The sequence below is a fragment of the Carcharhinus amblyrhynchos genome, chromosome 7 (genome assembly GCF_965287045.1).
Source record: "Carcharhinus amblyrhynchos chromosome 7, sCarAmb.v2.hapA, whole genome shotgun sequence".
Classification (NCBI taxonomy): Eukaryota; Metazoa; Chordata; class Chondrichthyes; order Carcharhiniformes; family Carcharhinidae; genus Carcharhinus; species Carcharhinus amblyrhynchos.
In genome coordinates this window covers 107,129,655-107,156,271 of record NC_137330.1, presented here as the reverse complement: position 1 = coordinate 107,156,271, position 26,617 = coordinate 107,129,655, and the positions used below count along the sequence as shown (strand labels likewise).

General features: G+C 45.8%; 1 protein-coding gene and 1 non-coding gene across 4 annotated transcripts in view; both read left to right on the top strand.

Moving 5' to 3' along the window:
• LOC145345188 (tyrosine-protein kinase Fyn) overlaps positions 1-26,617 on the top strand; it is a 282,549-nt gene that overhangs the window by 45,686 nt on the left and 210,246 nt on the right. The window lies entirely within an intron of this gene.
• LOC145345808 (U2 spliceosomal RNA) lies at positions 6,996-7,179 on the top strand. The gene has a single exon (XR_013887187.1). It is a non-coding gene; the product is annotated as a U2 spliceosomal RNA (small nuclear RNA).

Sequence of the window (26,617 nt, the reverse complement as noted above, 5' to 3'; positions counted from 1 at the left end):
ATTCTGTTATCTGGAAGGTGATCAGTCGGTTGTCGGGAAGTCAATTAGTCAGAATGGCTAGATTCAAGTAAAGCTCCATCTCTACTTGGCTGGGAACATTGACCTCGGGAAAGAACACTTCACACTGCGATAACGTGACATTTTCCATTTTCAGCCCTTGTGTTGACCTGCCTGGGCAAAGTAACCAAACATTTGTTCTGTGGGTCAATCCCAAATCACAACCGAATGGAAGGTGGTGGGTGCCTGGAACTTGCTGCTGGGGGAGGTGGTGGAAGCAGATACGATAGTGACTTTTATGGGGCATCTTGACAAACACGTGAATGGGATGGGAATGGAGGGACATGGTCCCCGGAAGGATAGGGGGTTCTAGTTCAGTCGGGCAGCATGGTCGGTGCAGGCTTGGAGGGCTGAAGGGCCTGTTCCTGTGCTGTACTTTTCTTTGTTCTTTGTCCTTTGGAAGCTGCCCAAACCCATTTGGTATAACCTCCTGCAGAATAACAAAATGTAGCAGATGCTGGGAATCTGAATTAAAAACACAATTCTAGAAATACTCAGGAAGTCTGGCAGCATGTGAGAGAACAGAGTTCAAGTCCCAGGTTGATTACCCATCATAGCAACACAGTGGTTGGCACTGCTGCCTCACAGTGCCAGGGACCTGGGTTTGAATCCGGCCTTGGGTCTCTGTGTGGAGTCTGCATGTTCTCCCTGTGTCTGCATGGATTTCCTCCGGATGCTCCAGTTTCCTTCCACACGCCAAAGAGGTTGGCGTGGAGGCACAGTGGCTGGCTAGCACAACCACCTCTCAGCACCAGGGGCCCAGGTTTGATTCCCAGTTTAAGTCACTGTTTGTGCAGGGTTTGCACATTCTCCCTGTCTCTGTGTGTTTCCTCCCACAGTCTGAAAGACGTGCTGATTAAGTGCATTGGCCATGTTGAATTCTCCCCCAATGTACCCGAACAGGCAATGGAGTGTGGCAACTAGGGGATTTTCATAGTAACTTCATTGCAGGGTCAATGTAAGCCTACTTGTGACTAATAAACAAACTTCAAAAAAAAATGTGCTAGTTAGGCGGATTACCCATGCTAAATTGTCACTAAGTGTGGCAGAAGTGTGCCATTTCTGAGTGTTATTCTCGCTATCACTCTCTCTCTGTCTCTCGTGTATTTCTCTCTCGTGTATGTCTCCACAGATGCTGCCCTACCTGCTGAGTATTTCCAGTATTTGTTAATGACATAACTCCCCATCTCTTGCATTGCAGTAACCTAGTCTGGATTTCAAGTCTAGTCAGAAGGTAAAAGGCGCGCTCTTGACCTCTCTTCCCAGGACTGCTATTTCCAACAACTGGCAGTGTAAAATACTGGGGCTACTTTAAACTCCCAAAAATAGAGAGTCGCCGTTTCAAAAATAAATTGAAATGAGTTGGCACCCTCCACTGTGAAGGTGGCCGTCACATGTTTTCTGATCACTTATTATCTTTGTTGTGAAACATGATTTGACATTTTAAAAGTCTCTATTGATTTTGTTATTGACCACAATGTATATGGGACCCTGAACTCATTGATTATCTTGTAACCAGAGAAGCTGCATTTAACTATTGCTACTGACATCTAACTACAGTGTGCCCTGGCACATTTTACCCCATTAAAGGCAGTAAGGGAAGTGATCATAGAATCCTACAGTGCAGAAGGAAGCAATTCAGCCCATCTGGTCTGCGTCGACCATAATCCCACCCAGGCCCTATCTTCCTAACCCCATTTGTTTATCCTAGCTGATCTCCCTGGTACTAAGGGGCAATTTATCATGGCCAATCTGCCAAACCCGCACATCTTTCGGAGTGTGGGAAGAAACTGGAGCACTTGGAGGAAACCCACATAGACATGGGGAGAATGTGCAGACTCCGCACAGACAGTGACCCAAGCTGAGAATCAAACCCAGGTCCCTGGCGCTGTGAGGCAGCAGTGCTAACCACTGGGCCACCGTGCCGCTGATGTGGGGGGAAATGTAATAGTTGTATTATTGCTTGGCAGCATGTTGCAAATCGAGTAATTGTTTTACAGCTGTTAGAAGCGAGGGATTACTGTGAGCATTGTGCATTTATCACATAAGAAGCAGCAATACGGTTTTCATAAAAATAGGAAAAAAACACAATAAAACCCACAGCAGGCCATCGAAACACCAAAATCAGCATTTTGAGGGTTTGCTGTTGTCCTTTTATATTCACTTTTAATCACTGCTAGGTAACCTTTTCACGACTTTTTTTGTTTTACTAACAATAGTTTCTGATATTTTTGAAGGACAATTGACAGACGATATGTATCTGTAAAGTTCATACAGAGAAACAGAAACCTGTTTTAATTCACAGTGACACAGTGGTTAACACCTCTGCCTCACAGCAGCAGAGACCAAGGGTGGGATTTTCCAACCACACTCGGCCGAAGGCCAATAGTTCCCACCCAAGGTCAGCGGGCCTTTGCATTGTCCGTCTCCCCATCTGCTATGATTCCCATGATGGGCAGGATGGGATTATTCCACACCCCCCGCATTCAATTCTGGCCTTTGTGTCACTGGTCTGTGTGGAGTCTGCATGTTCTCCCCATGTCTGCATGGGTTTCCTCCGGGTGCTCCAGTTTCCTCCCACACTCCAGAGAAGTGCAGGTGAGGTGAATTGGCCATGCTAAATTGCCCCTTAGTGTTCCAAGATGTATAGTTTAGGAGGATTCTGCATGCTAAATTTCACCATAGTGTCAGAGGGATTAGCAGGGTAAATATGTGGGGTTACGGGGACAGGGACTGGGTGGTTTTGTGGTCGGTGCAGATGGGTCAAATGGCCTTCTGCACTGTAGGGATTGTATGGATTAGCTGGGTGAATATGTGGGGTTACAAGGATAGGGCCTGGGTGGGATTGTTGTTGATGCTGGCTCGATGGGCTGAACGGCCTCCTCCTGCACTGTAGGGATTCAGTGACTGTAGTGCATTCCCTCCGTGACACCTTTTGAAGCCTTTAGTACAGTCAATCACACAATCCTCCTGCAGCATCTCTCCTCTGCATAAACTGCGCAGTGGGACAGCCGTGGCTTACCAGCTCACTTATAGAAACACAGAAGCATAGAACAGTACGGGCCCTTTGGCCCTCAGTGTTGTGCCAAGCTATGTCCAAACCCAAGATCAAGCTATCCCACTCCCTATAATTATGATGTGCTCCATGTGTTATCCAATAACCACTTGAAAGTTCCTAAAGTGTCCGACTCCACTATCACAGCAGGCAGTGCATTCCACACCCCAACCACTCTGAGTGAAGAATCTACCTCGGACATCCCTCCTATATCTCCCACCATGAACCTTATAGTTATGCCCCCCAGTAACAGCTGCATCCACCTGAGGAAATCTGTGCATCCACTCTATCTATCCCCCTCATCATCTTATAAACTTCTATTAAGTCACCTCTCATCATCCTCCGCTCTAAAGAGAAAAGCCCCAGCTCCTTCAACCTTTCCTCATAAGACCTACCCTCCAAATCAGGCAGCATCCTGATAAATCTCCAATGCTTCCACATCCTCCTTATAGTGAGGTGACCAGAACTGCGCACACTATTCCAAATGTGGTCTCACCAACATTGCAGCATAACCCCATGGCTCTTAAACTCAAACCCCCTGTTAATGCTAACACACTATAAGCCTTCCTCACGGCTCTAGCCACTTGAGTGGCAACCTTCAGAGACTTCTGGATATGAACGCCAGATCTCTCTGTTCCTGCGCATTCTTCAGAACCCTGCTGTTGATCCTGTAATCTGCATTCAAGTTTGTCCTACCAAAATGAATCAGTTGTCTATTTGATCACAGAGCATTTCTTCTTCCCTACTGCACCCAAGTCCTTTTGAGGGATCCATTCTCGATCCTCTCAACTTCCTCTTCGTAACATCATCTTTCTAATCCACGGGGCCAGCTTTGCTACTTACTATCTTAGTGTCGTCAGATTGCAAGTTTGACATTTGCTTCTTGGATGGCCAGGAACACTCTCCAGCCAAACAATGCAAAGCCCAATGCAATGTGTCTTTGACTGCACATCTGCTGCAGCAGCGCGTTGCAATTATATTTTGGCTTTGACTTAGCAAAACGCCCCAGGTGTTTCACAGGAAAGGTGTAAAACTAAATATGATGCTGATTCGCACAGAGACAGAACTCCAGAAGCTCTGTTGGAGAAGGCCTTAAGGAGGGGAGAGAGGTCAAGAAATGTTGAAGTTGGGAATTCCAGAGCTTAGGGCCAAGGCAGCTTCTAGAATTTTCAGTTTTCATATCATTATGCCAGCAGGCTTAGCCCAAGTTGGCTGGAACTGGTGAGTGATGCCAGCAAGGGAGGTGATGACCTCGTAGTATTATCATTAGATTATTAATCCAGAAACACAGCTAGCGTTCAAATCCCGCCACGGCAAATGGTAGAATTCAAATTCAGTAAAAAAAAATTATTTGGAATTAAGAGTCTACTGATGACCATGAAACAATTGATTGTCAGGAAAAAAACAATCTGGTTCTTTTAGGGAAGGAAATAGCGTCCTTACTTGGTCTGGCCTACAGGTGACTCCAGACCCACAGCAATATGGCTGACTCTCAACTTCCCTCCAAGAGAATGGGCAATAAATGCTGACCAGCCAGCAATGCTCATATCCCACGAAGGAATTTAAAAAAACCCAGCATGGGTTCAATTCCTGAACCAGCTGAAGTTATTCATGAAGCTCCACCCCCCCCCCCCCACCTCCCCCCTCAACCTTGCCCCTTGCCTGAGGTGTGTGCCCCTTGGGTTAAATCACCTCCCTCCCATCAAAGGGGAGAGCAGGCTCTGGTCATCTGGTGACTTTACTCTGCCAGCATCCACCGTATTCGTTTTTGTACACTATTCCCAACTGGAATATTGTCCTCAAATTCTCATCCTGTTGCTATATCCTATCCGTTGTAAGAACAGCCTCCATCCACCTGTGTCATTTCCTGTCTCCACCTCTATCTCAGCCCATCTCTACTGTTGAAAACTTCCTTTGCGTTCTGGTCACTGCCAAATGTCCGTACTCTCCTAGCTGGCATTCATCTTCCACCTTCCACATCCTGAACTCTGCTGCCCACCTTCGCTGACCTCCATGTTGCTTAACTTCATAATTACCATCCTTCTGTTCCAAACACTCATGATCTGGGACACAGGCATCGCTGGCTGGTCAGCATTTATTGTCCATCCCTAGTTGCCTGAGTGTCAACCACATTACTGTGGCTCGGGAGTTATGATGTAGGCCAGACCAGGTAAGGATAGCAGATTTCCTTTCCTAAAGGACAGTTAAGTAAATGTAAAATTTATTTATTAGTCACAAGTAAGCTAAAATTAACACTGCAATGAAGTTACTGTGAAAATTCCCTAGTCACCACACTCTGACGCCTGTTTGGGTACACTGAGGGAGAATTTATCGTGGCCAGTGCACCTTACCAGCACGTCTTTAGACTGTGGGAGGAAACTGGAGCACCTGGAGAAAACCCACGCGGAAACAGGAAGAATGTACAGACTCCACACAAACAGTGACCCAAGCCAGGAATCGAACCTGGGTCTCTGACGCTGTGAGGCAGCAGTGCTAATTGGTTTTTCTGACAATCGACAATGGTAGGTTAGTAGATTCTTAATTCCAGATTTTTTTTCAATGAATTCGAATTCCACCAGCTGCCAACATTAGCTGGGTTTCTGGATTAATAGTCAAGTGATAATACCACTCGGCCATCGCCTCCCTTCGAGTTGCTGCAACAGCCTCCAGCTTCTTGTTCATCTGCCTTACTCTGTTTATCCTGCCTCAGCAGCTTTACCCTCTGTCTAGGCTCTGTACTCTGGGAAATACTCCCAAACAAACTGTTACCTCCTGTTAATGTGATCTTTCCACTCAACGCTTTAACTGACCTATTGATCGCTGCTCCCAATAAAGTCATAGAGATTTACAGCATGGAAACAGGCCTTTCGGCCCAACTTGTCTATGCCGTCCAGTTTTTAACCACTAAGCTCATCCCGATTTCCCACGTTATTACCAATCTTACCCATGTAACTGTCTAAATGTTTTTTAAAATGCAAAATTGTACTTGCCTCTACTACTACCTCTAGCAGTTCGTTCCAGACACTCACCACTGTCTATATGAAAAAATTGCCTTTCTGGACCTTTTTGTATCTCTCCCCTCTCACTTTAAACCTATGCCCTCTGGTTTTAGACTCCCTTATCTTTGGGAAAAGATATTGATTATCTAGCTGATCTGTGCCCCTCATCATTATATAGAACTGTATAAGATCACCCCTCAGCCTCCTACGCTTCAGGGGAATAAGTTCCAGTTTATCCAGCCTCTCCTTTATAATTCAAACCATCAAGTCCAAGTAGCATCCTAGTAAATCTTTTCTGCCCTCTTTCCAGTTTAATAATATCCTTTCTATAATAGGGTGACCAGAATTGCACACTGTATTCCAAGTGTGGCCTTACCAATGTCTTGCACATCTTCAACAAGACGCCCCAACTCCTGTATTCAATGTTCTGATGTGGAGATGTTGGTGTTGGACTGGGGTAAACACAGTAAGAAGTCTCACAACAGTGAGTTTAAAGCCCAACAGGTTTATTTAGTAGCTAAAGCCGCTAGCTTTCAGAGCACTGTTCTGAAAGCTTGTGGCTCTTGCTACCAGATAAAACTGTTGGACTTTAAACTGGCGTTGTGAGACTTCTTACTGCATTCAATGTTCTGGCCAATGAAACCAAGCATGCCGAATGCCACCTTCAACACCCTGTCCAATACTTTTGCTCCCATATCTGGCTTCGCCTCCATTTTTGTTTTCCTGCACTTGTGAGTTGCTGGGGATGTCAACGCCCGCCACATGTGTTTATTTTCAGTCATTGGCCCAACTGTAAATTATCGATGCTGGTGTTAGAAACCACTTGAGGTTTGCCTGAAATTGTCAGCGACGCTCTTTTAAGACGTCCCTAGGAATCGATTTCTATGGCTTCTCGGCCTTTTGGCTAAGATCAAGGGTAGTATCGACATGCTGTGCTTGGTTGAAGTCATTAGGTTACATTTTTGAAGCAATTTTTTTAAAGCGGCATCTCGGCCTTTTGGCTAAGATGCAGATGAGATGAAGCCTTGGAGGAGGAGCTATGCCTACTCCAATCAGCTTGGATCATGTAGATCAAGCCCAAGACAGGAGGTGAGAGCCCTGTCTTGTCAGCTTGGATCCGGAATGTCCCGACTTGTTGGGACTCTGAATTGGCTTTAATTTGACTTGATTGGATCGGAATAAAGTTTAAAGAAAAGGTGACGCTTTTTTTATCTCTGATTATTATCACTCGTTCACCAGAGATCTGAGGTGCCTACTTTAGTGCTTTTAGAAGAAGGAATACTGTGAGCTGTAGGATTGAATGTTTATCAGGCACCAGAGGTGGAGTCTGAACAACATTGGCAGCTGGTGCTGATGCAGGTTGTGTTGCGTAAGGAGATTTTGATCTTCAATCTGCTGAAGGTAGCTCAGGCACCAGGGGAATAGCAGACCTGCATTTGGAGCCTTCCCTGCTGTTCCCATCATAGCCCAGGACTTCAAAGCTGCGTGTGTGCTTGGATTGCCAAGAGGAAACAATAAGCGGGCAGGAGGAAGCCTGATTTAACCCGGTAACAGGTTTGCAAGCCTGGCCGGCACATTGTGTCACAGTAGCTCACGGCGTCATTTGCTGCTTCAATACAGAAACATAGAAACTAGAAGCAGGAGTAGGCCATTCAGCCCTTTGAGCCTGCTCAGCCGTTCATTTTGATCATGGCTGGTCATCAAATTTAATATCCTGATTCCTCCCATATCCCTTTAGCCTTGAACTACATCTAATTTCTTCTTGAAATCAAACAATGTTTTGACTTCAACCACTTTCGGTGGTAGTGAATTCCACACATTCACCACCCTCTGGGTGAAGAAATTTCTCCTCATCTCAGTCCTAAAAGATTTACCCCTTATCCTCAAACTATGACCCCTAGTTCTGGATTCCCCACCATTGGGAACATTCTTTCTGATTTTTTTAAATTCATTTATTGCCCATTGCTAGATGCCCCTGAGAAGGTGATGGTGATCTGCCGCCTTAAGTTGCTGCAGTCCATGTTCTATGGGTTGACCGACAATGCTTTGGGGAGCAATTCCAGCATTTCAATCTACCCTGTTTAACCCTGTTAGAATTTTATAAGTATCTATGAGATCCCCTCTCAATCTTCTAAACTCCAATGAACATAATCCTAACTGACTTAATCTCTCCTCATATGACAGACCTACCGATGGTTATCTGCAGCTTAGCAACAATGCTATTTTTTTAGTTAAGGTACTCCTGGAGTCCTTGCTAATTCATAAGAGTCCCTAGAAGGTGCAGAAGGAGGTTATTCAGCCCGTTGAGCCTGGAGAGGCGATGGCCTAGTGGTATTATCACTAGACTATTCGTCTAGAAACCCAGCCAATATTCTGGAGACCGGGGTTCAAATCCCATCATGACAGATGGTGGAATTTGAATTCAATAAAAAATATCTGGAATTAAGAATCTACTGGTGACCGTGAAACCATTGTCAATTGTTGGAAAAACCCATCTGGTTCACTAATGTCCTTTAGGAAAGGAAATCTGCCGTCCTTACCTAGATATGGTCTACATGTGACTCCAGAGCCACAGCAATGTGGTTGACTCTCAACTGCCCTCTGAAATGGCCCAGCAAGCTGCTCAGTCCATGGGTCACTAGGGATGGACAATAAACACTGGCCAGCCAGTGACACCCATGTCCCATGAATTAATTTTTAAAAAACCCACAACAATCTCACTCAGGCCCTTTCCTTGTAACTCCACGCATTTACCCTGCTAATCCCCCTGACATTAAAGGACAATTTGTCATGGCCAATCCACCTAACACGCATATCTTTGGAGTGTGGGAGGAAACCAGAGCACCTGGAAGAAACCCACACAGACGCAGGGAGGACATGCAAACTCCATACAGACAGTGACCCAAAGCCAGAATTGAACCTGGGTCTCTGGTGCTATGAGGCTAATCACTGTGCCACCCTGCCAATAAGACCTTGGAGGCAGCAGTCCTTTCACCAAAATCCTTTATTTGCAATTCCAACAGCAGTTCACAAAGTGCTATCAGGCAGCAGTCTACCTTCTACCAGCTGTCGCAGTGTGGCGGCTAAGGGATTTTCACAGTAACTTCATTGCGGTGTTAATGTAAACCAACTTGTGACACTAATCAACTTTAAACCTTTGGGAGTGCCAGAGGATCTGACGCTTCTGGTTACATACAAGGAAAAGACGCCCTGATTGGCCCATTAATTGACTCCTTAATCAGGGAGTTCATATTCCAACAGGGCAACCTCAATGGCCTGATTTGAAGTCATTATGTATCCACAGTCACAAGGCAAAAGATCTTAGGAGAAGAGAGTGGGGAGCTTCTGCTGTCTTGGGCTCCCAGCAGTTAAAAGAGCTTTAGTATTCAGAAGATGTGTATCACCGTGACGACCCCTGTCTCTTAGCCAAAGGCAAATGAGGTTGACAATTTTAAATATGTGGATTTTGACAGAATGCCATTGTAATTGGCAGCAGTGAATGAATGTGTTCATATACCTCCTCGATGTTCTGGCACCACCTGCGATCTTCCGAAGATCACATTTCACTCTATGGTACTTGATGAGACAGAATGTAATGTAAATTGATGATTGCTGGCGTTGTGGATGAAAGGGAGGAAATTGCTGCTTGTAGCACTGGCCAGTCATTCTTGGATGAATTTTTGTCTTCAGTTTGAAAGCCTATTCGTGCTTCTTTAAAGAACTGCAGTTGGCAATTGTGGCCTGTTTCGACTTGGATTCCTGAAAGAATGAGAGCCCAGTGAGATCTGGAATGAAAGCAGAATACTGCAGATGTTGGAAAGAGGAAATGAAAACAGCAAACGTTCCGAAACACTCAGCAGATCTGACGGCATCTATGGAGAGAGGGAGAGAGTTAACGTTTGGAATCGAGTAATGACTGTTCTGAAGAAGAGTCATATTTGACTCGACATTCACTCGACGCTGCCAGACCTGCTGAGTGTTTCCGGGATTTTCTGTTTGTTATCCCGGCTCCGTCCCTTGTTTTCACAGGAAATTAAATTCTCTCCAAACCTAGGTTGAAGAGATGAAATCTGCTTCAAAGGCAAAATTGATGTTTAGAAGGTGGCGCTGGTCCATCAAGGATGTCTGTGTGTGCTTCGCAAATGTTGGTGAAGATAGATTAGGAAGTCTTGTGGAGCAGTGGGAAGTGTCCTTGCCCCTGAGCCAGTAACTCTGGGTTCAAATCCCACTCCAAGACTTGATGGCCAAGGAAGGGGTGAGAATACTTTGGCCAAATTAGTTGCTTATCAACTTGTAAAACCTCTCAGTTTACACCAAGGCTGGTCAAAGCTGCCGATGTTTCTGCGCATTGGCAACATAGAATCTCTACAGTGCAGAAGGAGGCCATTTGGCCTATCGAATCTGCACTGACCACAATCCTACCCAGGGCCCCGTCCCCATAACCTCACGCATTTTTCTCTAGCTAGTCCCCCTGACACTAAGGGGCAATTTAGCATGGCCAATCCACCTAACCCACACATCTTTGGACTGTGGGAGGAAACTGGAGTACCCAGAGGAAACCCACGCAGACACGGGGAGGATGGGCAAACTCCATACAGACAGTGACCCAAGCCGGGAACAGAACCCTGGTGCTGTGAGGCAGCAGTGTCAACCACTGTGCCACCGTATTGCCCCCTGTGCTGTTTCACTAGCTGGGCAGTGGGGTTTACTTTGCACCACAGTTTACTTTCTCCCCTTAATATGGATATATGCTGCAAATGGATTTCAGATTGCCAGACAATCTGGATGGCTTTCTTAAGGGTTGAAGCATGTTTGAGGGTATGTGGCAGCATGGACAAGTTGGGCTGAAGAGCTTGTTTCCATGCTAAAACCTCTGACTCTAGTACATCCACCACTTCTACAGTTATTCTATCCCACATTAACTCAGCTTTCAGCTCAATGTAATCCCAGGCTCTGGCCATTCTGTGCAGTTTGGTAATGAAGCTGTTGACAAACTCTTGGCTGCTGTTTATGTTTATTAAATTTAGCCCTTTCAAGGATTTTGTTACTGCTGAAGTTTAAAGTAAGTGACAAATGATCTAAAAACTGCATTGAATTCTGCAGATGATCCATCGAGTCCTATTATATCATCAGCTATTGGGCCAACTGGGTAAAGCAATGTGTTAACTTATTCAGCTTCTGTCTTTTTAAAAGTCAAAGTTTATTTATTAGTGTCACAAGTAGGCTTACATTTAACACTGCAATGAAGTTATTTGAAAATCCCCGAGTCACCACACTCCGGCGTCTGTTCAGGTACACTGAGGGAGAATTTAGCATGGCCAATGCACCTAACCTGCACATCTTTGGAATGTGGGAGGAAACCCACACAGGCAGAGGGAGAATGTGCAAACTCCACACACACTGACCCAAGGGAGGAATTGAACCTGGGTCCCTGATACTGCGAGGCAGCAGTGCTAACCCCTGTGCCACCGTGCCATCTTTTTATCCAGACCTGAAATGGTCTTGCATCCGAGGAATCTAAGTTTGCAATTATGTGATTGATGCAAAGTTTTGAAAGAGTGGATTGTGGTTAAAATTGGTTAAAATTTTTGAACTGCAGTTTCAGCTTTGAGGTTTCTGAAAATCCAAGGTGGCGCTACCGTGCGCTTCTACACACTAGATTCTCCCATGCTTGTTGGCTTTGACTGGCTCCCTCAATAATGGTATTGACAACTTCAATGCTAGGCCACTTCAGAGGGCTTTTTAAAAGTCAACCACATTGCTGTGGATCTGGAGCCACATGTTGACCAGGTGAGGATGGCAGATTTCCTTCCCTAAAGGACAGTAGTGAGCCACATGGGTTCCTATGACAATCAACTATGGTCATCATCATTCGACTTGTAATTCCAGATTGTTTAAAATTCAAATTTCACTATCTGCCATAGTGGGATTTGAATCCAGGGTCCTGGAACATCACTTTGGACCTCCGGAATACTCTTCCGATGACAATCCCACTATGCCATCATCTCCCCATCCTCTGGAATCAGGTTTTTTTTTCTGACTATGATTTGCGTCCAGTTTTAGGCAAGTGACAAGCCTTCTGTGTAGCCCATTTGACAGCATCCACTGATATCATGAACTGCATAACCTGCAGCCTCCCCACCTATCCTTACCAACAAGTCAAACATTTCAAAGGGAAATAAATTTTAAAAAGGAAATATTCGGTGCATGAAAGAACCTCAGTGGAAAGTCCCCTTATCTTGGCGAACAACTCCTATTGTGTGAAATGACGCCAGTGGTTGGAAAGTGTGATAGTGTATGTAGGATCTCAAAAGTTAAGACTTGTTAGTTTAGAAATGCGAGAGGAACTGGGTTAGAAGCATGGTACTTCACAGCAATATCTCATGTTGTATTTGCGGTGGCAATTGGCCGGAACTTGTGCCTTATGGAAGAACCAATGATTGTCCCCGTTTCCCCCCTCTATTCAGGATTGAAATAGAGCAAGAAATTTCTTTCACACAAGGTAGTGAGAAACTTAACAATCTCCCCTCCAATCGTCTGTGGGTGATTAACACTGAGGGACTGATTTTACTCGGTGCAGGGAGAAGGGAAGGTTATCAGGAATATTCATCAAGGGCAGCAAGAACTTATGATGACCATGAGTTTATGGAGGTGGGAGATTAACCAGAATGCATCGGGATGGTCAAGTCTCAAATGAATGAGGGTTTCAGTAATCAGTAAGCTGAAACAAGGGTGAGGTTGAGCAATGTTGTGGAGGTGAAAATAGGTGATCTTCATGATGGCACAGAAAGAACTCAGAAGCTCATCTCTGGGCCAAAAGAGACGCCAAGATCGCAGAGAGACTGGTTGAATCTTTCACTGTGTTCCCAGGCAGAGGGATGGGGTGGGTAGCCTGGGAACAGACCTTGGGACGGGAACCAAAAGCAATGGCTTCTGTCTTCCCAACGGTTGATTGCAGGACATTTCTACTCAGGTACTGGATGTCAGCTGGATAAGCAACCTTTCCCCATGGTCTTGGTTACAAATGAATTGAGTTGGACTGTTGCCTGTTTTAAGAGGTATGACCATCAGCTGTGGTTCTATAATTCAGCACTCCCTTAATGGGTGGCACTGTGGCACACTGGTTAGCACTCCTGCCTCTCAGCGCCAGGGAACTGGGTTCAATTCCGGCCTCGGGTCACTGTCTGTGTGGAGTTTGCATGTTCTCCCCATGTCTGCGTGGGTTTCCTGCAGATGCTGGGGTTTCCTCCCACAGTGTGAAAGATGTGTGGGTTAGGTGCATTGGCCACGCTAAATTGACCCTTGGAGTCAGGAGACTAGCAGGGTAAATATGCAGGGTTACAGCAATAGGACCTGAGTGGGTCGGTGCAGACTCGATGGGCTGAATGGCCTCTTTCTTCACGGTAGGGATTCTGAGGCTGAGTTTGGATGGACACAATGTGGAACCGCACTGTTGAAAGTTCTCCATGGATGAATGTATGCTAAGTGGACCGTGATACTTTACTGTAATCAGAGCACTGAACTGATGATGGGAGTAGGATCAATTGGTGGAGCCGGCAGCCTTTTGTGTGCTTGCTGGAACAGGAGCGCTTTTGCAGCCCTCTGGCATCTCCGATTGTTTCCTTGCGTTTGGCATTTCTTTGTTCTGTAATCAGGTCAAAGAGATGATTGCATTGTTTAACACTGCCAGTGCCCAGATTTATGTCACGAATCAAATGTTTCCAATGATTAACAATATAATTACAGAGCCACTCGGATGACTAATACAATATTTCAATGACTTCAACGCAAGCCTTTCAGCTTGATAACTAAGCCCGGTTACAGCTTGACTCCATTCCATCAGATAATCATCACACTGTACCTGTATAGTCCACGGAACACTGTCAATTATGTGATCTTTTTGCTGAGTTCTGGCAGGTTGCTCTTTCAGGTGTACGACACATTATGTAATGAATGTTCTCGCATGCGCTATGGAATTCTCCTCACTTCGTTCATGAGCACAGCTCTGTGAGGATGTTGGTGAAGATCTCATAGCCACTCGGTCTTTGAAATGACTGTTTTCCTTAACCATGTGTTTAACACGCTCCTGTCTCTTTCATGATTTCATTGAGTTGCGAACCTGTCGATCATGACTCTCTATCAATCTGCTTGAAGGTTGTTACAGTAGCCTAGGCCAACTTGTGCTCGTAGAATAGAATCCCCTACAGTGCAGAAGGAGGCCATTCAACTCATTGACATTCCAACAGAGTACCTTATCCACTGTAACCCCACATATTCATCCTGCTAATCCGCCTAACCTACACATCTTGGGACCCAACCTACATATCTTTGAATTTTGGAGCGCCCAGAGGAAACTCATGCAGACAAGGAGAGAATGCACAGACTCCACACAGACAGTCACCCAAGCTGGGAAGCAAACGCAGGTCCGTGACACTGTGAGGTAGCAGTGCTAACCGCTGTGCACCGTGCTGTCACTGCTTCCTCTCCACAGGGAGCTTTTAGCTACCACCCATCATCATTTCTTTCTCAAGTCAACATTCTTGCATCCTCCCTGCCATTCCACAGTCCCCAAAAGCCCATTAGAAGGCAGTATTGTTGATGTAGAGTACTTGATGAAAGAATTTTATTCTTGGTCTCCCATGTTTTCTTTTAAAACTTGGCTTTTCTAGGTTCTGTGGAAGAGGCTGGTGACCTTTAGTCTCTTTTTAGAACTTGCCCCCTATCCAGTTACAGCAGGTCATAGAGGTTTACAGCATGGAAACAGGCCCTTCGGTCCAACTTGTCCTTGCCACCCAGTTTTTACCACTAAGCTAGTCCCAGTTGCCTGTGTTTGGCCCATATCCCTCTATACCCATCTTACCCATGTAACCATTTAAATGCTTTTTAATAAAACAAAATTGTACCGGCTCTACTACTACCTCTAGCAGCTTGTTCCAGACACTCAGCACCCTCTGTGTGAAAAAATTGCCCCTCTGGACCTTCTTGTGCGTCTTCCTTCTCACCTTAAACCTATGCCCTCTAATTTTAGACTTTTGGGGAATTTCACAGCAACTTCTTTACAGTATTAATGTAAGCCTTACTTGTGACGAATAAATAAACTTTAACTTTGAGAAAAGATGTTGACTGTGTAGCTGATCCAAGTCCCTCATTAATTTATAGACCTTTATAAGGTCACCCCCCAAAGTCTCCTATGCTGCAGGGAAAAAAGTCCCAGTCTATCCAACCTCTCCTTATAACTCAAACCATTCCAGCAGCAGTCACCGTAACATCCTAGTAAATCTTTTCTGCAGTGTCTGCCGTGAAGGTGAAGGAAACTACCTTTTGAACGAGGGGCGGCATTGTGGGCTGTAGTAATTCTTGCAATCTTGGTGATGAATTATCCAGTCAATGTTCTGGTGCACCAGGAGTAGGCCTTACTGCCTTTTGTGTGGGAGATCTTTGCAATCCAAGTGACTCCCTGTATTGCTGATGCTGCCAGAGCCAAAATGGTGAATTCCTGATGATGGATGAAGGTTGCAGGAATGGGATGGCATGGTGGGACAGTGGTTAGCACTGCTGCCTCACAGCACCAGGGACCTGGGTTCAATTCCAGCCTGGGGTCACTGTCTGTGTGGAGTTTGCACATTTCCCGCCGTGTCTACGTGTAAGATTGATTGGCTGTACTAGTATCAAGGGGATTCGTAGGATAAATATCTGGTGTTACGGGAATAGGGCCTGAGTGGGATTGTGATCAGTGCAGTCTTGATGGGATGAATGGCTTCCTTCTGCACTGTAGGCATTCCATGAACTCGGACTATCTATCTGAATGAGCATGTACACTACTTTACTCCCCGCAGTGGTGTTTAGATAGTTTAGTTAAATTTTCCTCATCACTTATCTGTTTGAGACATTTTTTCTGCAGTGAAACCCTTTATCTTTTCTTCTGTTTGAGTAAACTTCAAGTCCCAGGGTTGTAGTTACAATGTTTTGCATTGCTCACCAAAATGATCAGATATACAGTGGTTTTGTTTGATGTTTTACATTTATCTCTCATCTGAGCTACACTTTAGGTTTGGTCTCACTTGCTCGCAATTAAGCTACAGCAGAGGGCCACAAGGCCTGTGCCCCACGGTCTGTTTGGAACTAGTGCTGGTGGGCATGCAGGGCGACCCAAGTCTCTCCTGAACATTGATGCACAGAAGCACGGTGACTGTGAGGCCGAATGGAACCATGTATGCTCAATTCCAGCAGTTCAGACAGTAAGCATTCTTCCTGTGGGAAGTTAAAGGAGAGGCCACGGGTGGAGTAATCCATTTTACATCCTGTACCAATGCAAAATATTTCTCCCATTCGTACCTGTGTCTGGCATCTTCTGTGAAAGCATAGAAACCCTACACTACAGAAAGAGGCCATTTGGCCCGTTGAGTCTGCACAGACAACAATCCCACTCAGGTCCTACCCCCATATCCCTACATATTTACCCACTAATCCCTCTAATCTACGCATCTCAGGACACTAAGGGCAATTTTTAGCATGATTTTGAATGTACAGGGTATAAAGATCAACTGCAGTTTTCAGCAATCATAGAATCCTTACAGTGCAGAAGAGGCCATCAACTTACCCCGCACATCTTTGGACTGCGGGAGGAAACCGGAGCACCCGGAGGAAACCCACGCAGACACGAGAATGGGCAATCTCCACACAGACAGTGACCCGAGCCAGGAATCGAACCCAGGTCTCTGAAGCTGTGAAGCAGCAGTGCTAACCACTGTGCTACCATGCCGCCCACTTTGGTTCTATGTAAGTTTGTACGGGTTTATTATGCAACAAACTCCAAGGGCGGAATATTCCGACGATGCTCCCCCCAGCACTCCAAAGGTGAGCCTGCATGGGTTTCCTCCAGGTGCGCCGGTTCCCTCCCGCAGTCCAGAGGTGTGCAGGTTAGGTGGATTGGCCATGCTAAATTGCCCCTTAGTGTCCCAAGAGGTGTAGGTTGGGTGGGTTGGCCATGGTAAATGTATGGGGTTACAGGGATAGGTTGAGGAAGAGGGCCTGGGTAATACGCTCTTCAGAGAGTTGTTGCAGTTCGATGGGCCAAATGGCCCCTTCTGCACTGTAAGGATTCTATGATTGCTGAAAACTGCAGTTGATCTTTATACCCTGTACATTCAAAATCATGGGATGGATGCAGATCCTAACCTCAAGCCTAATGCAGATCTATTTGTACATTAAATGAAAAAAATGTATAAGCTGTTGTGTAAGCCACGATAAAGTAAGTATCAACTCAATTTATGTCCCTTTATGAGGTATTCCTATGAACTGTAATGTCTGGGTTTATAAAGGGCAGCACAGTGACAGTGGTTAGCACTGCTGCCTCGTAGCGCCAGAGTTCCAGGTTCAATTCCCGGCTTGGGTCACTGTCTGTGTGGAGTTTGCACGTTCTCCCCGTATCTGCATGAGTTTCTCCGGGTGCACCAGTTTCCTCCCACAGTCCAAAAATATGTGGGTTAGGTGAATTGGCCATGCTAAATTGACTCTAGTGTCGGGGGATTAGAGGGTCAATGCATGAGGTTATGGGAATAGGATCTGGGTATGTTGTGGTCAATACAAACTCGACAGGTCAAATGGCCTTCTCCTGCAATGTAGGGATCCTATGATAAAGGACTTTGTATTTTGTGCTTAAATAGCTGAGGAAGCATTGCTTTCTTTGGACCCCGAGGTGCGCTACAGTCCTGCAATTTGCACCAATCGATGAGATCCCACACTCCATTCAGCAAGTTCCTACCTTTCAGAAATAATTGCGAAATGTGTTAATCTGAGTGTGAGGCTACTGAGCGTATTCAGGAATGCCAAATTGTCGAGTGTACAACGTCTGCCAGTTTTCAAAACCGCAGGGGTATCTCATTTTGCCTGCTTGCCTGCTGTTGTGTTGTTTGAAAAGGTTATCTGGCTGAATATATTATCGCTGGAACCTGTTATTTTCCACAGAATGGCCAATTGAGGCTTTGGGGATAAACCATTTGGGAAGAGGCACTTTCCACACACAATACAAATACAGATACGCCCCTCTGTTTTCTTCTCTTATTCCCTTCTCCAGTTCTACCCCAATCTACTGTCAATCAGCAGGAGAGAAATAGGAAATTAAATAGGAGGGGAAGGTGGTGAAAAAATGTTAAACTATGCAATAATCTAACTGGTTGCAGTGACTTCCTCCTCTTGGGATTATAGCAGCTGGAAAATCTTTGAATCTTGACCGGGGGGACACCTAGGATACTACAGCCCCATTGGCAGTGGTTGCAGGCATTATTTCACCTTTGACCTCAGTTGGCAGCCTACCACAGCACATGGATGATGCTCCCCCCTCCATTTTATTTGATGTGATGCTTGTCAGCTTCTCTTCCCTGCTGTTTCAGGACCGTATTTTTCTTTTTTTCTTCTGCGGCATAGACATAGAATCCCTGCAGTGCAGAAAGAGACCATTTGGCCCAGCTAGTCTACACAGACCACAATCCTCCTCCACCCCCCCCCCCCCACCCCCAGGCCCTTTCTCCGTAACCACATGCATTTACACTAGCTAGTCCCCCTGACACTTAGGGGCAATTTAGCACGGCCAATCCACCTAAATTTCACATCTTTTGGATTGTGGGAGGAAACCAGAGCACTTGAAGGAAACCCAGACAGATATGGGGAGAATGTGCAAACTCCACACAGACAGTGACCCAAACTGGCGAGCGAACCCGGGTCCCTGGCGCTGTGAGGCAGCAGTGCGAACCACTGTGCTGCCCCAACAATGACCTTTAATATAAACCTCTTGTGCCTTTTTTAAACAAAAAGGGCGGCATGGACAAGTTGGGCTGAAGGGCCTGTTACCATGCTGTAAATCCTTATGACCCTATGCTAATACAGCAAAACCATGTTTGTATGTGCTTGTACACGGGAGGAGGGAGGTGAGTAGAGTGGAAGGGTTGTGATCGCTCCTCCTCCCTAACCTGACTCAAAATATTGCTGTTTGTCCTCGTTGGAAGCAAAGGTCTGGAAACACTTGGCAGATCAGCCAGCGAGCAACTGAGGAGAGAAATCCCCCTGCTACCCTGCAACCCTCCACCTATATTCAGCACCAACCCCCCCACCACATGGCCCTAGAAACACCAGTGCTTGCTCATCCCACACTGCCATCTGTCAAGGAGAGAGCAGGGGTCATAATTGAGCTCTGAAGTTAATTTTAATCTTGTCTTCAGTGCTGCCTGATAGCTTAAAATGGGATATTCTGGAGTTTCCTTTCCTGAATGATCTCCCCCTTTTTTGTGCATTTTTTGGGGGTGCTGTTCTTGGTTGGGTGGGGAAGAGTGCCAGCAATGTGCCCACATTTCCCTTTTCTGCCACAATTGCTTTTTCAGCTGCGAACCATTTGTCAGAGTGGTGTTTGGGGCAATAAAGGTTCTCCAGGTCAAGACAGTTCCTCGTGGACAATAACCTATTGTCCAAATCTGAACCTTTTGGATTTTGGTCGAAGCATAATTAGTGATCACTAATTGCTTTGAATCGTGAGTCCGAAAGATGTGCTGGTCAGGTGCATTAGCCATGCTAAATTCTCCCTCAGTGTACCTGAACAGGCACCTGAGTGTGGTGACTAGGGGATTTTCACAGTGACTTCATTGCAGTGTTAATGTAAGCCTACTAATAAATAAGCTGAAACAAAATTTAAAGGGAAAAAATCTCCTTGTTGAAACATGGGTGGTATGGTGGCAGAGTGGTTAGCATTGCTGCTGCACAGTGCCAGGTTCAATTACGGCCTTGGGTCACTGTCTTTGTGGAGTCTGCACATTCTCCCCGAGTCTGTGTGGGTTTCCTCCAGGTGCTTCAGTTTCCTCCCACGATCCAAAGATGTGTGAGTTAGTTAGATTGATTGGCCGTGCTAAATTACCCCTGTGTCTCAAAATGTGTAGGTTAGGGGGGAATTATGTATGGTTACAAGGATAGGGTCTGGGTAAGATGGTCTAACAGAACCAGTGTGGATCCAATGGGCTGAATGGCCTCCTTCTGTATAGATTCTGTTTCTGGCCCCCTGATCTGAAATACATTGGATCAGGAACGATGGAGGATTGCTTCCCCTCTCAGTCCAAGCTATCGCTCTGAGTCAGAGCTGTGGATTATTCCTCCTTCCTCCTAGACTGGGCACCTTGCACGTGCCCCTTCAGATGCCTGGTGCTGCAACAGCAGATGAATCAGACATAACTCTGTGGGAGCGAGGGTGCAGTCGGGTTCAGATTTGGATTTGAACCCAGTTTTGATGCCACTGTCAAGAGCGAGGTCATTGCTGTGTCACTGATGTTAGACCCGATGAAGGACAGGGTCTGTGCCATCGCATGTTAACGCACAGGGAAGAAGGCAAGTTCCAAGCTGGTGTGGAAATGGGCAGAGGCACTGTTTATCAGAAGACTGACTGGGAGCAGACGTGCTAATCACAGAATCCCCACAGTGCAAAAGGAGGCCTTTCAGCCCATCAAGTCTGCACCAACCTCAATCCCATCCAGGCCCTATCCCCATAATCCCATGCATTTAAATAAGTGCCCATGGTGTTGAGGATAAGATCCTGGCATGGATAGAGGATTGGTTGACTGGCAGAAGGCAAAGAGTGGGGATAAGAGGGTTTTTTTCAGAATGGCAGCCGGTGACTAGTGGTGTGCCTCAGGCATCAGTGCTGGGACCACAACTTTTCACAATATACCTTAACAATTTTGAGGAAGGGACTGAAAGCACTGTTGCTAAGCTTACAGATGATACAAAGATATGTAGAGGGACAGTTACTATTGAGGAAGCGGCAGGGGGCTGCTGTTAAAGGACTTGGACAGGTTAGGAGAGTGGGCAAAGAAGTGGTAGATGGAATACAATGTGGAAAAGTGTAAGACTGTGAACTTTGGAAGGAGGAATGGAGGCGTAGACTATTTTCTAAATGGGGAAATACTTAGGAAATCAGAAATACAAAGGCACTTGGGAGTTATTGTTCAAGATTCTTTTAAGGTTATTGTGCAGGTTCCGTCAGCAGTTAGGAAGGCAAATGCAATGTTAACATTCATGTTGAGAGGACCTAGAATACAAAAGCAGGGATGTACTTCTGAGGCTGTACAAGGCTCTGGTCAGACCCCATTTGGAATATTGTGAACAGTTTTAGGCCCCATATCTAAGGAAGGATGTGCTGGCCTTGGGAAAAGGCCCAGAGGAGATTCACAAGAATGATCCCTGGAATGAAGAGCTTGTCGTATGAGGAACAGCTGAGGACTCTGGGTCTGTACTTGTTGGAGTTTAGAAGGATGAGGGGCGGGGGGGTCTTATTGAAACTTACAGGAAACTGTGTGGCCTGGATAGAGTGGATGTGGAGAGGATGTTTCCTCTAGTAGGAAAACCTAGAACCAGAGGGCACAACCTCAGGCTAAAGGGACGATCCTTTAAAACAGAGATGAGGAGGAATTTCTTCAGCCAGAGAGTGGTGAATCTGTGGAACTCTTTGCTGCAGAAGGCTGTGGTGGCCAAGTCATTGAGTGTCTTTAAGACACAGATAGATAGGTTCTTGATTAATAAGGGGATCAGGGGTTATGGGGAAAAGGCAGGAGAATGGGGATGAGAAAAATATCAGCCATGATTGAGTCTGCTCCACCATTCAATGGGTCGAGTGGCCTAATTCTGCTCCTATGTCTTATGGTCTTATTTACCCTAGCTGGACCCTCTGACACTGAGGGCCAATTTAGCATGGCCCTCATGACCGCGCATCTTGGTCTTGCTCACCCCAGCCTGTTCAGCAGTGAGGAGATTTTCCTTTTGAGTTAATGTTAGCTGCTTACTTACCTGTGCTTTAACTATTCTGTTCCACCAAGCTTATTAGCAAATTTGACAAATGTCTCTTTCCAACCCCACCCCCTGCTGATTTGGACACTCGTGTGAAGGATTGAAGATTGTAGTAACGGGCATCTCCACCTCGCTTTAATGTTTTTATTTTAGGTTTATTCATTAGTGTCACAAGTAGACTTTGGTTAACACTGCAGTGAAAATCCCTTAGTTGCTACACTTTGGGGCCTGTTCGGCTACAGTGAGGGAGAATTTAACCTAACCTGCACATCTTTCGGGCTGTGGGAGGAAATTGGAGCACCTGGAGGAAACCCACGCAGACGCAGGAAGAACGTCCAGACTCTGCACAAATAGTGACCCAAGCCAGGAATCGAGCCGAGGCCCCTGGCACTGTGAGGCAGTAGTGCTAACCACTGTACCACCGTGCCACCCCTGAGATTCAGTACATTTATATTGCGGTGTGGGTTTCAGAATAACATCCATAGGAAGTACTGTTTTGTATGGGTCTGCTTCTAACTCTGGGCTTCCTCACTTATTTATGTGCTTTCTATCTTACAAGAACTGATGTGTGATGCCATGCCAGGGATTTTTCTTTTTAGTTGAAGTGTTATTTTTCATGGTTTTTCAGGCAACAGTGTTACCTTTTTAAAATTAGTTTTGTTTTCCCCTCCACGAAGCATTTGATAGGAGAACAGTGGTGAAGTGAAGTGTTAGTTGGTAGTGTATTGATAGCTGTACAGTACAGAGAGTATTGCTGAAAAAGGACATGTTGTTGAAGTTTTTCATCTTGGACTCATCAGTAGAGTTCTCAAGAATACCAGATACAAAAGGAATAGCAATTTATACTTCATTGGAAGAGAGTGCTTATTGGTTGGCACATGGACTCTGTCAGTAGAGGCTTTGTAAGTGTATTAACAATCCGGAGACATTAGTTTCAAGAAGGCAGCTCACCACCTTCTCAAGGGCAACTAGTGATGGGTAATAAATGTTGGCCAGTTAGTGATGCCCATGTACTACTAACGAATTTTTTAAAAACCCCTGTGGGTCTTCCTGGTTCTGCTGTCATGTTCTGCATCGGTGGTGTTACTTGGAGCCATCAACCTTCCTTTTTGGTTTCTGATTTCCACTGCTGTCCCAATGGCTGGCTCAGTGAACGTGTCCAGGGATTTGCCCCAGCACCCAATCCGTCACCTTGCTGGATTTGACCCCTGGTCTATGTTGAGTTAGCTGATCTCTAGTTGTGTTGGCAATTGGCAATCTACAACTGACCACCCCCCACCAACTTCCTGCCTCCTACAGTTAGGGTAGGATATTCCAAATGTTCACACAGTGAGATCATCCAGTCTAGCCAATGGTCCACCCCACCATAGATTTCCCGGTGGTGTGGGGTGAATTCAATGGGAAATCGCGTTGACAGTGGCAGGATTTGAATTGATTTATTATTGTCACATGTGTTGGGATACAGTGAAAAGTATTGTTTCTTGTGCGTTATACAGACAAAACATATCATTCATAGAGTGCATCAGGAGAAGGAAATAAGAGAGTGCAGAATATAGTGTTAAAGCTAGAGTGTAGAGAAAGATCAACTTAACATAAGGTAAGTCCACTCAAAAGTCTGACAGCAGCAGGGAAGAAGTTGTCCTTGAATTGGCTAGTATGTGATCTCAGACTTTTTGTGTCATGTCCCTGATGGAAGAAGGAAGAAGAGTATATATCCGGGATGTATCATAGAAACTCTACAGTGTAGAAAGAGGCCATTTGGCCCATCGAGTCTGCACTGAAAACAATCCCACCTTCCCCTACCCCTACATCCCTACATATTTACCCACTAATCCCTTTAACCTATGCTCATCTCATCTCAGTAAGGGGCAATTTTAACATGGCTAGTCAACCTAACCCGCACATCTTTGGACTGTGGGAGGAAACTGGAGGAAACCCACGCAGACATGAGGAAAACGTGCAAACTTCACACAGACAGTGACCTAAGCCGGGAATCGAACCCAGGTCCCTGGCACTGTGAAGCAGCATTGCTAACCACTGTGCTACCTTGCCACCCAGTGTAGTGTACCATGTACTGTTGATTATGCTGGCTGCTTTTCCGAGGCAGCGGTAAGTGTAGACTGAGTCGATAAATGGGAAGATGGTTTGCATGATGGACTGGGTTAACATAGCAACATAGAAGATAAGAGCAGGAGGAGGCCATTTGGCCCTTCAAGCCTGCTCCACCATTCATTACGATCATACTGATCGTCCAACTCAATAGCCTAATCCTGCTTTTCCCCCATAACTTTTGATCCCATTCTCTCCAAGTGCTATATCCAGCTGCCTCTTGAATACGTTCAGTGTTTTGGGGTTACATTCACAACCTTTTGCCGTTTCTTGCGGTCTTGGGCACAGCAGGAGCCATTCCAAGTTGATACATCTGGAAAGGGTGCTTTGTATGATGCATCTGTAAAAAATCTAGCTCTATTGGCAACTGTGGGTTACAACTGTCCCTCCACTTTCTGCCGCCTCCATTTAGTTTCTCTCAAAAACTCATCGAGAAAGATCTATCCATGGCTCACTCAGCAAGTTCAGAATAGTGCAGAGTGTTGCAAAGAATAATATCAATTCTGAAGATTGGGACTGTTTACTTGTGGAGTGGTGCAAAGTCAGTGCTGGGACTTGATCACACTGCCCTTTGTTTGCAATTGTTTATAATCCCTTGGATAAAGAGGGAGAGTAATGTACCTAAGTTTACTAATGATACAAAGCTAACTGGAAAGGTAAGCTGTGTGAAGGACACTGAGGCTGCAAAAAGATGTAGACAAGTTAAGTGAGTATGCAACAAGATGGCAGGTGGAGTGTAAAGTTGGGAAGTTATGTTAGCCATAAGAATGGAAAAGCAGGATATGCTTTAAAAGGTGTGAAACTTGTAAGTGTTGGTGTTCAGAGAGAATTGGGTGCGCTCGTACAAGGGGTGCAGGAAGTGCAGCAAGCAATTAGAAAGGCAAAAGGCATGTTGGCCTTTGTTGCAAAGGGATTGGAGTACAGAAATAAAGATGTCTTGCTGCAAATGAGCAGTCTATCGGCTGGGGAATTGGCTGGCAGGGAGCACTGTTTAGATGAGAGGGCTAATGATTTTGGGAATGAGATGAGGAGAAGCTCCCTCCCACAAAATGTGAGGGAACAGCTTTGAAAAATGAGGTGTGCTACGCATGGTTGGCATTCGCCTGACTGAAGACCAACTGTGAGCAAAACAGCATTGGGTGTCATGGTGGCACAGTGGTTAGCACTGCTGCCTCTCAGCACCAGGGACCCGGGTTCGATTCATGGTTTGGGCTACTGTCTGTTCAGAGTCTGCATGTTCTCCCCGTGTCTGCGTGTTTTTTCTCCGGGTGCTCAGGTTTCCTCCCACAGTCTGAAAGACATGCTGATGAGCTACATTGGCCATGCTAAATTTTCCCTCAGTGCAACCGAACAGGAGCCTGAGTACGGTGACTGGAAGATTTTCACGTAACTTCATTGCAGTGTTAATATAAGCCTACTTGTTGACACTGATAAAGAAATAAAATAACTAAGAAATAAAAAATTGTCATCAGAAAAGTGAGGGGAAAAATGTGGCTTTAAATTCAAATTTGAATGAACACGTCAGAAGACAGAGAAAAACAACTCAGTTGATGAGCTTAACAGTAATTTGATTGTAAATCTTGCTACAGATTTAGACATTGAAGGGGTAGAAATAAGCATTTCTGTTTTTTGGAAAACAATGTGAACAGTTTTGTCTGGAACAGTTATTACAGCCTCTGCAAGCCATTGTCACGATTAACGCTGATGGGAGTGCCATGGGTAACATGAGTGTGAGTCATTGCAGATACAAACCGCCTTTCCTACAGTGAATTTCCAAGGGAAGTGTTTTCATTCCAGCTTTCAATAGAGTGCGCATTCACGTAAGAATCTGAATCTAAAGATGGATATGGGAAAGGGCATACTGAGTGAAGAAGTCATGCAGCGATAATCATTCCTAACGATGTGTTCCTGATTATTCATGGACGCTGGCTATAAATGCATCCACAGACTTGTATTGGGGATGGATGGGGAGGGGGAGGAAGAGGAAGTTGGGCTTTATGTTGAGTGTGTGGGAAAACAAATCCAGCTGCTGAGATATTGGATTGGGCTGTGGCCTACTGGCTCCCATCTCCTTGTGCCAGGATCAGTTGGGTACCACACTCTCTCATGCGCGCGCACACCTGCTCCCCCCACCCCCGCCCCTCGTTCTCACACTCGCTCGCACTCTGTCAGTCTCTCACACACCCCTCCCCATCTCTCTCTCTCTCTCTCTCACACACACACACACACACTCACTCACACCCCTCCCCATCTCTCTCTCTCTGTCTCTCTCTCACACACACACACTCACTCACACACACCCCTCCCCATCTCTCTCTCTCTCTGTCTCTCTCTCTCACACACACACACACACTCTCACTCACACACACCCCTCCCTATCTCTCTCTCTCTTTCACTCACACACACCCCTCCCCATCTCTCTCTCTCTCTCACACACACACACACACTCACTCACACCGCTCCCCATCTCTCTCTCTGTCTCTCTCTCACACACACACACTCTCACTCACACACACCCCTCCCCATCTCTCTCTCTCTCTCACACACACACACTCACACACACCCCTCCCCATCT